The sequence below is a fragment of the Aegilops tauschii genome, chromosome 3 (genome assembly GCF_002575655.3).
Source record: "Aegilops tauschii subsp. strangulata cultivar AL8/78 chromosome 3, Aet v6.0, whole genome shotgun sequence".
NCBI classification, from domain to species: Eukaryota; Viridiplantae; Streptophyta; class Magnoliopsida; order Poales; family Poaceae; genus Aegilops; species Aegilops tauschii.
This window is the reverse complement of record NC_053037.3, coordinates 304,460,543-304,473,298: the sequence shown is the minus strand read 5'-3', so window position 1 is coordinate 304,473,298 and position 12,756 is coordinate 304,460,543. Positions and strand designations below refer to the sequence as shown.

The 12,756-nt window shown below is 43.9% G+C and overlaps 1 long non-coding RNA gene across 2 annotated transcripts; it reads left to right on the top strand.

Moving 5' to 3' along the window:
• The first annotated feature begins 378 nt into the window (after positions 1-378).
• Positions 379-8,102, top strand: LOC109777485 (uncharacterized). Of its 2 annotated transcripts, none has more exons than XR_002236357.4 (6): positions 379-865; positions 1,076-1,214; positions 2,099-2,210; positions 5,192-5,253; positions 5,787-5,872; positions 6,544-8,102. It is a non-coding gene; the product is annotated as an uncharacterized lncRNA (long non-coding RNA). The 2 variants fall into 2 exon arrangements; XR_005772910.3 differs by having other exon boundaries at positions 406-865; positions 2,103-2,210.
• The last annotated feature ends 4,654 nt before the right edge of the window (positions 8,103-12,756 follow it).

Here is a 12,756-nt window from a genome sequence, read left to right as displayed (position 1 = left end):
AAATTTTTCAACAAACAAAAATATAGACCCGTGCATAGCTTTTGTCCTTGGACAGGCTCATTCCCGAAGAGCGCGCGTGTAGGTTTCCTGTTATCATGCTCATGCAAATGCTAGAATAGATCACATTACAAAGTGGTGCAACTCACACTCACCTAGCAGTATGGGACTAAACTTTAGCCCCACTCACACCACACTTAGAGCATGGTTAATAGTATAGCCAACATCCGGCTATATGAAGTTGACACATCATCTAGAACCAACCTAATAGCCTGCTAGTACAATAGTTAGTTCCTTTAGTATAATACTACTCCCTCTGTTCCGAAATGTATGTCGTTTAACGATTTGGCGTACAAAATTTCCTTGGCTACGAAATTTCCTGAGTTTTCCATTCTACCCCTACCGACCGACACGTTCCCCTCTCTCTCGCCCGACGCCGCCCACCACTCGTTCCCCACCATTCGTCTCTCTCTCGCGCGTGACACCGTCCTCTCCCCGTTGATGTGCCCTCTCGCCGGCATCTTGCTCCGCACCGTCGCCTAGCTCACCGCTCCCCACACATCGTCGCCTAGCTCACCGCTCCCAACGCGCCACACTCTCAAACTCCAGCAATGCACTGCTGGGCGAGGAGTAGATGCAGAAAGCTGCCATTTTTATGCGCCGGCAACGCGCTGCTGGGCGAGGAGGAGGCGCACGATGGCGCTAGATCTGAGTGTGTTGGGGTTCGATCTGCTTTGTGGAGAGGCATGAAGGTGGCGCTGAAGCGGAGCCGGAGCGGCGCCGTTGCGGGCGTGAAGACGGCGGCGGTAGGAGCTGGAGCCCGAGCAGGTGGAGGTGGAGCCGCATCTGGACCTTGTACTGCATCAAGGTCTGACCCCGTCTCGTCTTTGATGGAACAGATTCTTCTTCTTCTTCCATTTGAACAAGACCTTTGAACTTGATAACCGGCCGGCCGGAGTAGATTGGTTGAATTTGGGTGTGTGGTAACTGCAGCTTGTTTTCCTCTCACCATGGGGCTGGGTAAACTGCAGTTATTAGTTAAACTTCCCTAATTTGTTTTCCTCTTCGATTTGGCCAGATGGATGGAGTAGAGAGCCTAGAGTAGGAAGAGCCTTGGACAGGAGCCATGGACAGTGCATGACAGAGCCATGGACAGTGCAGCATCACAAACTTCATTCCTGTAGAGCCTGATGCAGTGCAGCATCACAACCTTGATGGTAAACTTTGTGTACACATCTTGGTAAACTTTGTTGTGTTGTGCCAAGAGTAGATTCCTGTACTGTTCTTTCCTGTAGTGGAGCTAATTTTGTGTCTTTGTTAATATTCTCATGAACTTCTGTAGTTTCTGTTACCTAGCCTTGGTCATGAATCTGCAGCTTCACCTAGTTACCTTGTGCTGCAATTTTTGTTATAAAGTGCTAAACTGGTATTGAGCTCAAGTAGCTATGCTCGTACGCTGAACCCTGAACATTACACTATGTTTATGGATACTGAACTGGACTGAACCAGAGTGCTCTTTTCCTCAAAAACTTTATTCAAAAGAATCCAAATTTCTGTGAGTACCGATATATTGTGATTTCTGTGAGTATTTACAATTAGTAAAAAGGTAGTGACATGTGAAATCGAGCCAAAAGCAAAACGCATTCAATTTTTTCGTCAAAATTCCTCAAAAAATTGATTGAATTTCTCTCAAATCCAGAAAACGAAACTTAAGAACCCTGGGCTGAAATCAGGTTATATCGCGAATGGCATTAGTGTTTCTAATCATATCTCTAACCTGAATATGGCTCTTATTGCTTAAACTGAAGCTGCAGTTGTTCGACCATTAGGAAAAGAGATCAATTACTTGTTGGTTCTCGCCTCTTTATCCACCACAAATTTCTGTCCTGCAGAAAGGACTTCCCTATGCTGCAAAATAAACAACATGAGATCAATCTTTCATACTGACAGTGAGAAACAACAAATCATTGGATTGATCAAACTTGTCCTGAATCAAAAAAATTATTGAAATTTATTCTCATGAATCTTCTGTAGCTTATTTTAAAAGTTGTCGTCTGTAGCTTCTGTTAACTTCTCTACTGAAACTCCTTGCATGGTGAAGGAAGGAGGCCAAGCCATGAAGAGAAAAGCTACTGCCCATATCGATTCAAGAGGAGAGGAGGGCCATGGAGGGAGAAGCCTGCTGCTGCAATACCTACCTTGTCGTCCTCATGGTATTCTCCAACTTCTCATGAAGTTTGTGTAGCCTTCTGTTACTCATGAAGCTTCTGTAGCCTCTGTTACACATGAAGCTTCTGTAGCTTCACTAGCTTATGAATCTTCTTTAGCTTCTGTAGATTAACAAAGAAGCTTCTCATGAATTCATCACTATGAATCTTCTCATGAAGCTTCTATTACTCCAACTTCTGTAGCTGGTTGAACTTCTGTAGCTTCAGCTTCAGCGTAGCTTGTTAATATTGTAGTTCCCTTGCTAGTCATGAATGTTCATTGCTTTGGTGAGGGAAATTCTGTAGCTTAGTCATGGTGCAGCTTCTGTAGTTTTATTAAACTTCACAAAAATTGTCTTAGGTCTGCATGTGCTTCTTCAGAAAATTGAAAATTTAGTGTGTGTACCTTCTGTACTTATGCAAGTGCAAACTTCTGTTACTCCAACTTCTCAAGAGAGGAGTAGTTTTGTTAGGAATTGTCTTAGTCAAGAATGTGCAGCTTTTGTATCTGAAAATATTTAGTGATTCACTGAAGTTTTGTCTGAAATGAAGTTGTAAATCTGGAGTCAAAATTTGTCAAAATCAACTGAAGTTTTGTCAAAATTTAAAGCATATTTTCTGACCTCTGGTTGGACATTACAGTAATTTCAGTTGTTGTTAACTGTTATAGCATTAGGAGTAGTTTTACTGCAGTACAAGCATTAGGACTACTGTAAATGGAGTGCTTGCATTAGGAGTATCTTCCAGTTTCCTCTCTCTCTCTCTCTCTGTCTCTCTCTCTCTCTCTTCCAATGCCCTCTCCTCTTATCTCTTAATTAAACAAAAATGATCACACAAATGATGCACTCCACACAAAATTAAATGAAACTTTTCAAACAAAAATGAGCATCTATATGGAGTAAAATCCAGTCCATAGAAGCCTTTTGCAAACATATGGAGTAATTTCACATGGGGTTTTCCGAAAATGATCATACAAATGATGCACTCCACACAAGTCTCTTCTCAAGGAGTTGCATATAATCCACACAAGCCTCATCTCTAGGGTTTACATATACTCCACACAAACAAGTAGTTACACATACTCCACAGAAATAATCACAAGCAACTCAAGCATCTCAACAAGCAACTCCTCAAGCATCTCAACAAGCAACTCCTCAAGCATCTCGACAAGCAACTCCTCAAGCATCTGAACAAGCATCTCAACAGGCAACTCCTCAAGCATCTCGACAAGCATCTCAACAAGCAACTCCTCAAGCATCTCAACTAGCATCTCAACAAGCAAATCCTCAAGCATCTCAACAAGCAACTCCTCAAGCATCTTAACTAGCATCTCCACAGGCAACTCCTCAAGCATCTCAACTAGCATCTCAACAAGAAACTCCTCAAGCATCTTAACCAGCATCTCCATAGGCAACTCCTCAAGCATCTCAACTAGCATCTCAACAAGAAACTCCTCAAGCATCTCAACAAGCATCTCAACAAGCAACTCTCTCCATTATCCCAAGATTGTGCAGCGCATTTTCATATACCTCTCGAGGGCATGTACGTCCTGGAGGTAGCATCCCAAGGTTCTCTAGCCTTTCCTTGTTCGCATGGGGTATTTTATACCCATTGGCCCCCGCATGGTTCAAGATTTCAATCATGCAAGCTTGTAGAGATAGGAAAACTCTGTTCAACTTGTAAACCTCATAGTTTTCAAATTCATCTAGCACACCCTTGATAAGATCCTGAAGCGTTATAGGGCTTAGACAATCTGTTAGAGATTGCAATGAGTTGAAGAACCCAAGGTCAAGGCCATTTAGATCTGGGCTATTGGCAGGTTGTTGAATTAGCCTGATATCGAGTCCAGTTCTTTCCATAGCTGCTACAAATTCTGGGTCGTTAGGCCAGATATGAGGCTTAGCGTTTTCTTACTGTATATAGATGGTTTTCCCAACATTATTCTCAGGCCAAGATGCTTGTATTGCTGGCAGTAGGTTCTCTATCATGAACTCTCTCATTACTTGCATGTTGACTTTTATGGACTTTGTCTCCAATGTTCCTCTGGGCCTGTTGTCGCTTCTCCTCTAAGCCGGAACTTCTTTCACAAACGGCCAAATTCCAATTTTTTCAGAGAAGGTCACATTTCCTTCATTATCCCACATCGGCCTAGCAACAGCTGTCAAGAACATAACCTTTCCAATACAATTGCCGTTTTGCAGAGTTCTCGTAGGCTCTTCCTCCCCATACGGCAGATAATAGTTCCTTTTTTTCTTGGTCATATAGAACCATTTCTCATCAATATGAATAATGTTGTGCATGGTCTTGAATTTTGGCCTTTCAGTTTGTGTTGTTGTCTCATCGAGCATTGACAAGCAAAATTTCACTCTATCCTTCTTGTTCTTTTCATTCAGAGCTGGCTTCAAACAGTTTGTATGCCTCTTTATCAACTTCAGCATGAACTTCCGGTGGAGTGTCGTAGGGCTGCACCCGAGTTGCCAGGCAAGTGACCTGATAGTAGACCTCCTGTTCAGTGGGATGGTAGGGATTTGCTCTAGATTGATGTCTTTCGGCTTTCTTCCACAATTTCCTTTCCTCTGACTTGAAACATCTATATCCAGACCTTCAGCAATTTGCTCCATCGCTTTCTTCCAAATTCTTTGTATATTCCAAACACCCACTCCAAAGAAATTAGCAATATTTTTCTTGTCATCTCTCTTAAACTTTCCCCCTCTACTCATGCACAATGTATGCATTGCAACATAAGCAGCATATCTTTGCTTGTCATCTAGGATATCCCTTTTCTGAATTGCTTGCTCAACACCTACACAAAGAAAATATATGATTAAATGGAGTACAACAATGCATTTATACAAGTCATTTGAGTCATTTACTCTCTACTCATGATCATTTGAGTCATTTACCTGCATGTTGAACAATTGCATCTCCTACATCTTCGTCCATTTCATCTCTTACATCTTCGTCCATTTCGTCTTCATCTTCTGCAGGTGGGGTGTAGTTGAGGTCTGGGAGATCCATGTTCTCCAGGCAACTGAAAAGAACTTTCAAGGTAAGAGGTTGAACTTTCAAGATGCACACGAGTACATTTTGGAAATGAAAATGATCAATTGGAGCAGTACAACATTTTCAATAAATCCATGTTCTCCAAAGATGTTTTGTCGGGTCTTATTACAGTACTACTCTAGTAATGAACCTATTTTTGTTGTGTGTGTGTTCTTAGAAAAACAATTTACTCCAGTCTGTTTTCAGTAGCTGTCTCATGACCCTTTAATGAGAAAAAGAACATGTGTAATCTAGATGACAGCATTTTCAGTCTATGATTTTTATTTAAAGTAAATCAACATATCAACAGATGGCAGAGGTTCTTTCAGAATTTATTCCGTCTAAATTATTTTGCTCTATTCTTCCCCGTGAATTTAGCTTCATTTTCCTTTTACCTCCATGCATTGTTTACTTGATTATTCATTCAGTAAATACTAAATACTCCATACTTTTACCTCCATTCATTCAGCAAATTATAGAGTATGTTGAGTTATACTCCACCAGATTGTGACTTGTGACCTTAAACGTTTTTTCCACCAGATTGTTTTAAAGAAGGGCTATTGAAAAAAGATGTGTGAGAGTATTAGTGACTCTCATGTGGGCGTGCCACACTTTTCAGGTAGCAGGTTGGTCTCTCAACATTTCTCCATTCAAGTCGTTTCCCCTAGTGTTTTTTTGAAGCACTACTGCAGATTGCATACTAAGAATGACCGGAGTATTTTATTTACATCAAAATAATGTCAAACAGTTTAGATTGTTCAGTCATACCATAGTGTTTAAAAGTTTGGACATTCTGAAGATTCAAATAAAAATAGACATGTGCACACTTTACTTGACCATGTCGAGTTACAGGTGAAAGAGACCCTCTTATGGGAATAATGAAGTACAGAAATGATAGTGAGTTCAAAGTAAGGCTGGGGTAAAAATTTCGGAGGCCATGCTCTATGTTTTACCACTACCCTTCCTGATATTCATGCTCCTGATATTCATACTCCTATTCCTACTCAATTTTACCTGAAATGAGAGTAGCAATTATTTCTGCCCGTTAATTCATACTCCTACTGATTTGCAGTACTGATGAAACTAAGTCCAAACATGTGCTAAATTGACAGTACAAGTCCAAACTTGTATTGATAGTACATGTTCTACTCAGTGTTCATCTTTCAGTGTTCAGTATAACTATTCAGTTTCAGTGTTAAATTTCAGTATTACTCCAAGATTGTACTGCATGCAATTATTCAAATTATTTAAGACAGATGATTACAGCAAGTTTATGATCATCAAATTGTTTACTCAGATGCAGAGGGAGTAATGGGCGAGGAGATGAACCTAGGCGAGCAAAATTGAGAACTCTAGCTAAAGAAGCTCCTGCCCAGCGGCGAGGACTTCAGCGGCAGCAACACCTGTGCGTGGGGAGGAACAGCCCCTGGGCGCGCGCACGCAGCAGCTCGCCTCCACCAGTGGGCGGCAGCAGAGCACCAACTCGCCTCCACCAGCGGCCGGCAGCAGAGCAGCAGCTCGTCTCCACCTGCGGGCGGCAGCAGAGCACCACCTGGGCGCGCGCGGGCCAGGAGGAGCCCCTGGCGTGGGAGAGGAGGAGCGCGGGGGTGGAGATGGAGGTGGAGGGTGGGGGTGGGGGTGGAGGTGGAGGGCGGGTGGCGCAGCCGCGGAGGCAGAGGTGCAGTGTCGGGGTGGAGGCAGAGGTGGAAGACGCTGAGGAAGAAGACGGACTGATTCAAAGTTTGAACTGGGGGCATAAAGGTCCATTTGCCCATATTCACCTGGTCGGAACATATTCCCCAGCGACATACATTTCGGAACAGAGGGAGTATATCATTAATAATGGCCCCACCTTTTGTTTCACAAAGTATGTTGGAGCTCCTGCTACAACTGGCTACAAGTTTACAACCAGCTTCTCTCCTCTCTCCTCTTCTCTCTTCTTCAACTAAGCACAAATACTATATTTAAATCCTTATAGCCTGCTCATGTCATCTAATTGTAGTACTTGCTCTAAAGTTACTCTCCACTGTGTAGTCTGAAATGCCGGGCGTGCAGCGGGTGATACGTCTCTGTCATATCTATAATTTTTTTATTATTCCATGCCAATATTCTACAACTTTCATATACTTTTGGTAATTTTTTATATTATTTTTGGGACTAACATATTGATCCAGTGCCCAGTGCTAGTTCATGTTTGTTGCATGTTTTATGTTTCGCAGAAAACCCATATCAAACGGAGTCCAAACGGGATAAAAACGGACGGAGAATATTTTTGGAATATTTGTGATATTTGGGAAGAAGAATCAACGCGAGACGGTGCCCGAGGGGGCCACGAGGCAGGGGGCGCGCCCCTGACCCTCGTGGGCACCCCGTAAGGCGGTTGCTGCTCTTCTTTGGCAGCAAGAAAGCTAATTTTCGGAAAAAAATCTTGGCGAAGGTTTCAATCCAATCGGAGTTACGGATCTCCGGATATATAAGAAACGGTGAAAGGGCAGAATTCAGAACGCAGAAACAGAGAGAGACAGAGAGACAGATCCAATCTCGGAGGGGCTCTCGCCCCTCCCACGCCATGGAGACCATTGACCAGAGGGAAAACCCTTCTCCCATCTAGGGAGAAGGTCAAGGAAGAAGAAGGAGGGGCGCTCTCTCCCCCTCGCTTCCGGTGGCGCCGGAACGCCGCCGGGGCCATCATCATCACCGCGATCTACACCAACACCTCCGTCATCTTCACCAACATCTCCATCACCTTCCCCCATCTATCTACAGCGGTCCACTCTCCCGCAACCCGCTGTACCCTCTACTTGAACATGGTGCTTTATGCTTCATATTATTATCCAATGATGTGTTGCCATCCTATGATGTCTGAGTAGATTTTCGTTGTCCTATTGGTAATTGGTGAATTGCTATGATTGGTTTAATTTGCTTGTGGTTATGTTGCTATCCTTTGGTGCCCATCATATGAGCGCGCGCGTGGATCACACCATAGGGTTAGTTGTATGTTGATAGGACTATGTATTGGAAGGCAAGAGTGACAGAAGCTTCAACCTAGCATAGAAATTGATGCATACGGGATTGAAAGGGGGCCAATATATCTTAATGCTACGGTTGGGTTTTACCTTAATGAACATTAGTAGTTGCGGATGCTTGCTAATAGTTCCAATCATAAGTGCATAGAATTCCAAGTCAGGGATGACATGCTAGCAGTGGCCTCTCCCACATAAAACTTGCTATCGGTCTAGTAAAGTAGTCAATTGCTTAGGGACAATTTCGCAACTCCTACCACCACTTTTCCACACTCGCTATACTAACTTTATTGCTTATTTACCTAAACAGCCCCTAGTTTTTATTTACGTTCTCTTTATAATCTTTCAAACCTATCCCGTTACACCTACAAAGTACTTCTAGTTTTATTCTTGTTCTAGGTAAAGCGAACGTCAAGCGTGCGTAGAGTTGTATCGGTGGTCCATAGAACTTGAGGGAATATTTGTTCTACCTTTAGCTCCTCGTTGGGTTCGACACTCTTACTTATCGAAAGAGGCTACAATTGATCCCCTATACTTGTGGGTTATCAGCGGGCGGTGCCCCCCGTCGGCGCGCCGCTTCAACGGCGGAAGCAGTGAGAGGTCACGTCGCCCTGACTTGCCATCAATGTGGAGCGGCGGGCTCGGCCGGCGCCAGGCGGGAAGCGCGCGAGGGAGGGGGGTTTGGTGGGCCAAGAAGGTGAGAAGCCAACTTGGGATCTGCCCGGACGGGGAAATATCATGTGCTCCCATACTCACTAGTTTCATGCATATGACACTAGTCTATGTTACTACTCCCTCCTTTCTGGTTTATAGGGCTTATCTCAAAATCTTAGTTTTTCCATTTTATAAGGATCAATTTGGTTGTTCCCCATCACAAGTTTAGATTTCAAGGTGCATTAAATAATTGCATGCAAGTATTAATAGAAAATTGACCAATGCATGTACTTTATGCATGCATGCATTGCAATTAATACAACGGTAAACATAAATTTTCGAGGAAAACAAGAGCATTAATTGGGTGCTTTTGCAAATTACAAAAAGTATTCCACCACTCATCATCTACCTTGGTTGGTGAGATTTTCGAATTGAGCCCTATTAACCGGAAAGGAGGGAGCCCTATAAACCGGAAAAGAGGGAGTAGTACAGTAATGTTATGATGGCTTAATTTATTAGCTTGTAGACTCGTCTTGTCTTGGGAAACGCTATGTTACAGTAACATATTATGTTACCACTTCTCATTAACTACTTGCCACATAAGCAAAATTTTCTTGGAGTGCGCTAAGTTACTCCCACTATAACCAGCCGTACAAAGTGTGGGCTATGTAGAGGGCGTAGTAAGCAAGCTTCTCATCATTCTATGAGTTGACATGACACATCAAAGTAGTAGTTTTTTTTAAATGCACATCAAAGTACCAGTGTAGTAGTCTCCAAAAAAGGGCCGACCATGTCCATGGCTACCATCCCATCCCGTGCTCCGTCGTTGAGTATGTGCACGATTCACGTGCCATTCAAGAAAAAAACTGCGTACATTCCATTGAAGAAAAAAAATTAAAAACAAACATGCCACCGCGTCATGGTCGAACTTTCATTCATCCACGCGTGGTTCCCGACCCTCCACTAAGTGAGCAGCTACCAAATGCGTCAAATTATCACGTGAGCTGCCTCTTCATCCAGAAATGAGCTCCACAGTGTAGCCGCGCGTGTGTGTTAGGGAATGAGGCACAGAGTACGTGCGTCCGTGTTTACTCCCTCTTCCAGAAGTCGTACAATAATGATGGTACTAAAGTAGTACTTCTGGCAATCTGACACCAAATGAACTGCTGCAGGCGATGGACGTGCAACAGTTCATTTGGTGTCAGGTTGCCAGCGGTTCATTCGACTTCCGAAAGAGGCGAAGAGGCAAGCGCAGGGTCGAACATTAAATAGTGGCGAGTAACTTATACTAGTGACCAAGGAGGAGGGGAAAATGAGAGAACTTAAAGTTTATTTGCTAATTAATAGCATTGCATGCAATGAACTAACCACTCCATGTCGTGTTTGGTAGTCTCAAAGTCATTAAAAGCATGCACACCCACATCTCTTATTGGTTGATATGTCAAGAAACAAGAAACGAGGTAGAACTTAATAAACCCGGATGGAGGGAGTAAGTGTTTTGGGATTATTTGGTTTTCGTAAGATGACTTACACACCTAGACGGAGGGAGTACTACTAGTTGGCATGCATGATACTACTTATAATACTCCCATTACAACCAGCCTGGTAGAATTAAAATACCTAATCTAAATGGTCGCCGCCCGATCTCTTTGTCCTCCTCCAACATCCGGCAGAAGAAGAACCGTGCAAGACATCGGATGTATTTGCCGGCGTCGCCTTGGCGGTGGCCTTCATGGGATACAATCGGCGGCGGCCTCCCGTGCTCTACTTCTCCTCGATGATGGCGGCGGGCAGGCATGTGCTGCCCGTCACCTCGTCGACATCCACGTATCCGCATCACCTCGTCGGCATCCGCGGCGACTTCTTTCTCTGCCTGCATCTCGCGGCTACGAGCGCGTCGATGGCGGATGGCGCAGTCGCAGACACTGGAGGCGCTGTACGACGCGGTGGCGTCGAGGGCAGCAACGATGCCCGTGCCGCCGTGCTCCCCGACAAGCCGGCGTGGAGCAAGTCGGCACTCTTCCTCGAGCTGTATTGGAGCCAGCTGTGGAACCATGCGTTGTCTTAGTGTGGCAACTGCCTCCGACGGGCTAGGCGAGGTAGGTGGAGAAGCGAGTGATACGTCTCCAACGTATCTATAATTTTTGATTGCTCCATGCTATTACATATTATGTTTTGGATGTTTAATGGGCTTACTTATACACTTTTATATCATTTTGGGGACTAACCTATTAACCCAAGGCCCAGTGCAAATTGCTGTTTTTTTTGCCTATTTCAATGTTTCGCAGAAAAAGAATATCAAACGGAGTCCAAACGGAATGAAACCTTTGGGAGTGTGATTTTTGGAACAAACGTGATCCAGAGGACTTGGAGTGCACGTCAAGCAATCAACGAGGAGGCCACAAGGCAGGGGGTACGCCTACCCCCCTGGGCGCGCCCTCCACCCTCGTGGGCCCCTCGTGGCTCCACCGACCTACTTCTTCCTCCTATATATACCTACGTACCCCGAAACCATCGAGGAGCACCACGAAAACCTAATTCCACCGCCGCAACCTTCTGTACCCGTGAGGTCCCATCTTGGGGCCTTTTCCGGCGCTCCGCCGGAGGGGGCATCGATCACGAAGGGCTTCTACATCAACACCATAGCCTCTCCGATGATGTGTGAGAAATTTACCACAGACCTTTGGGTCCATAGTTATTAGCTAGATGGCTTCTTCTCTCTCTTTGGATCTCAATACAAAGTTCTCCTCGATCTTCTTGGAGATCTATTGGATGTCACTCTTTTTGCGGTGTGTTTGTCGAGATCCGATGAATTGTGGGTTTATGATCAAGTATCTATGAACAATATTTGAATCTTCTCTGAATTCTTTTATGTATGATTGGTTATCTTTGCAAGTCTCTTCGAATTATCGGTTTGGTTTGGCCTACTACATTGATCTTTCTTGCAATGGGAGAAGTGCTTAGCTTTGGGTTCAATCATGCGGTGCTCGATCCCAGTGACAGTAGGGGAAATGACACGTATTGTATTGTTGCCATCGAGGATAAAAAGATGGGGTTTATATCATATTGCTGGAGTTTATCTCTCTACATCATGTCATCTTACCTAATGCGTTACTCTGTTCTTATGAACTTAATACTCTAGATGCATGCTGGATAGCGGTCGATGTGTGGAGTAATAGTAGTAGATGCAGGCAGGAGTCAGTCTACTTGTCACAGACGTGATGCCTATATACATGATCATGCCTAGATATTCTCATAATTATGCACTTTTCTATCAATTGCTCGATAATAATTTTTTCACCCACCGTAATACTTATGCTATCTTGAGAGAAGCCACTAGTGAAACCTATGGCCCCCGGGTCTATTTTCCATCATATTAATCTCCCGTCAACTAGCCATTTCTGGTGCTGTTTATTTTGCAATCTTTACTTTCAATCTTTATTATAAAAATACCAAAAATATTATCTTATCATCTTTATCGGATCTCACTTTTGCAAGTGGCTGTGAAGGGATTGACAACCCCTTTATCGCGTTGGTTGCAAGGTTCTTATTTGTTTGTGTAGGTACAAGGGACTTGCGTGTGGCCTCCTACTGGATTGATACCTTGGTTCTCAAAAACTAAGGGAAATACTTACGCTACTTTGCTGCATCACCATTTCCTCTTCAAGGGAAAAACCAACGCATGCTCAAGAGGTAGCAAGAAGGATTTCTGGCGCCGTTGCCGGGGAGTCTACGCACAAGTCAAGACATACCAAGTACCCATCACAAACTCTTATCCCTCGCATTACATTATTTGCCATTTGCCTCTCGTTTTCCTCTCCCCCACTTCACCT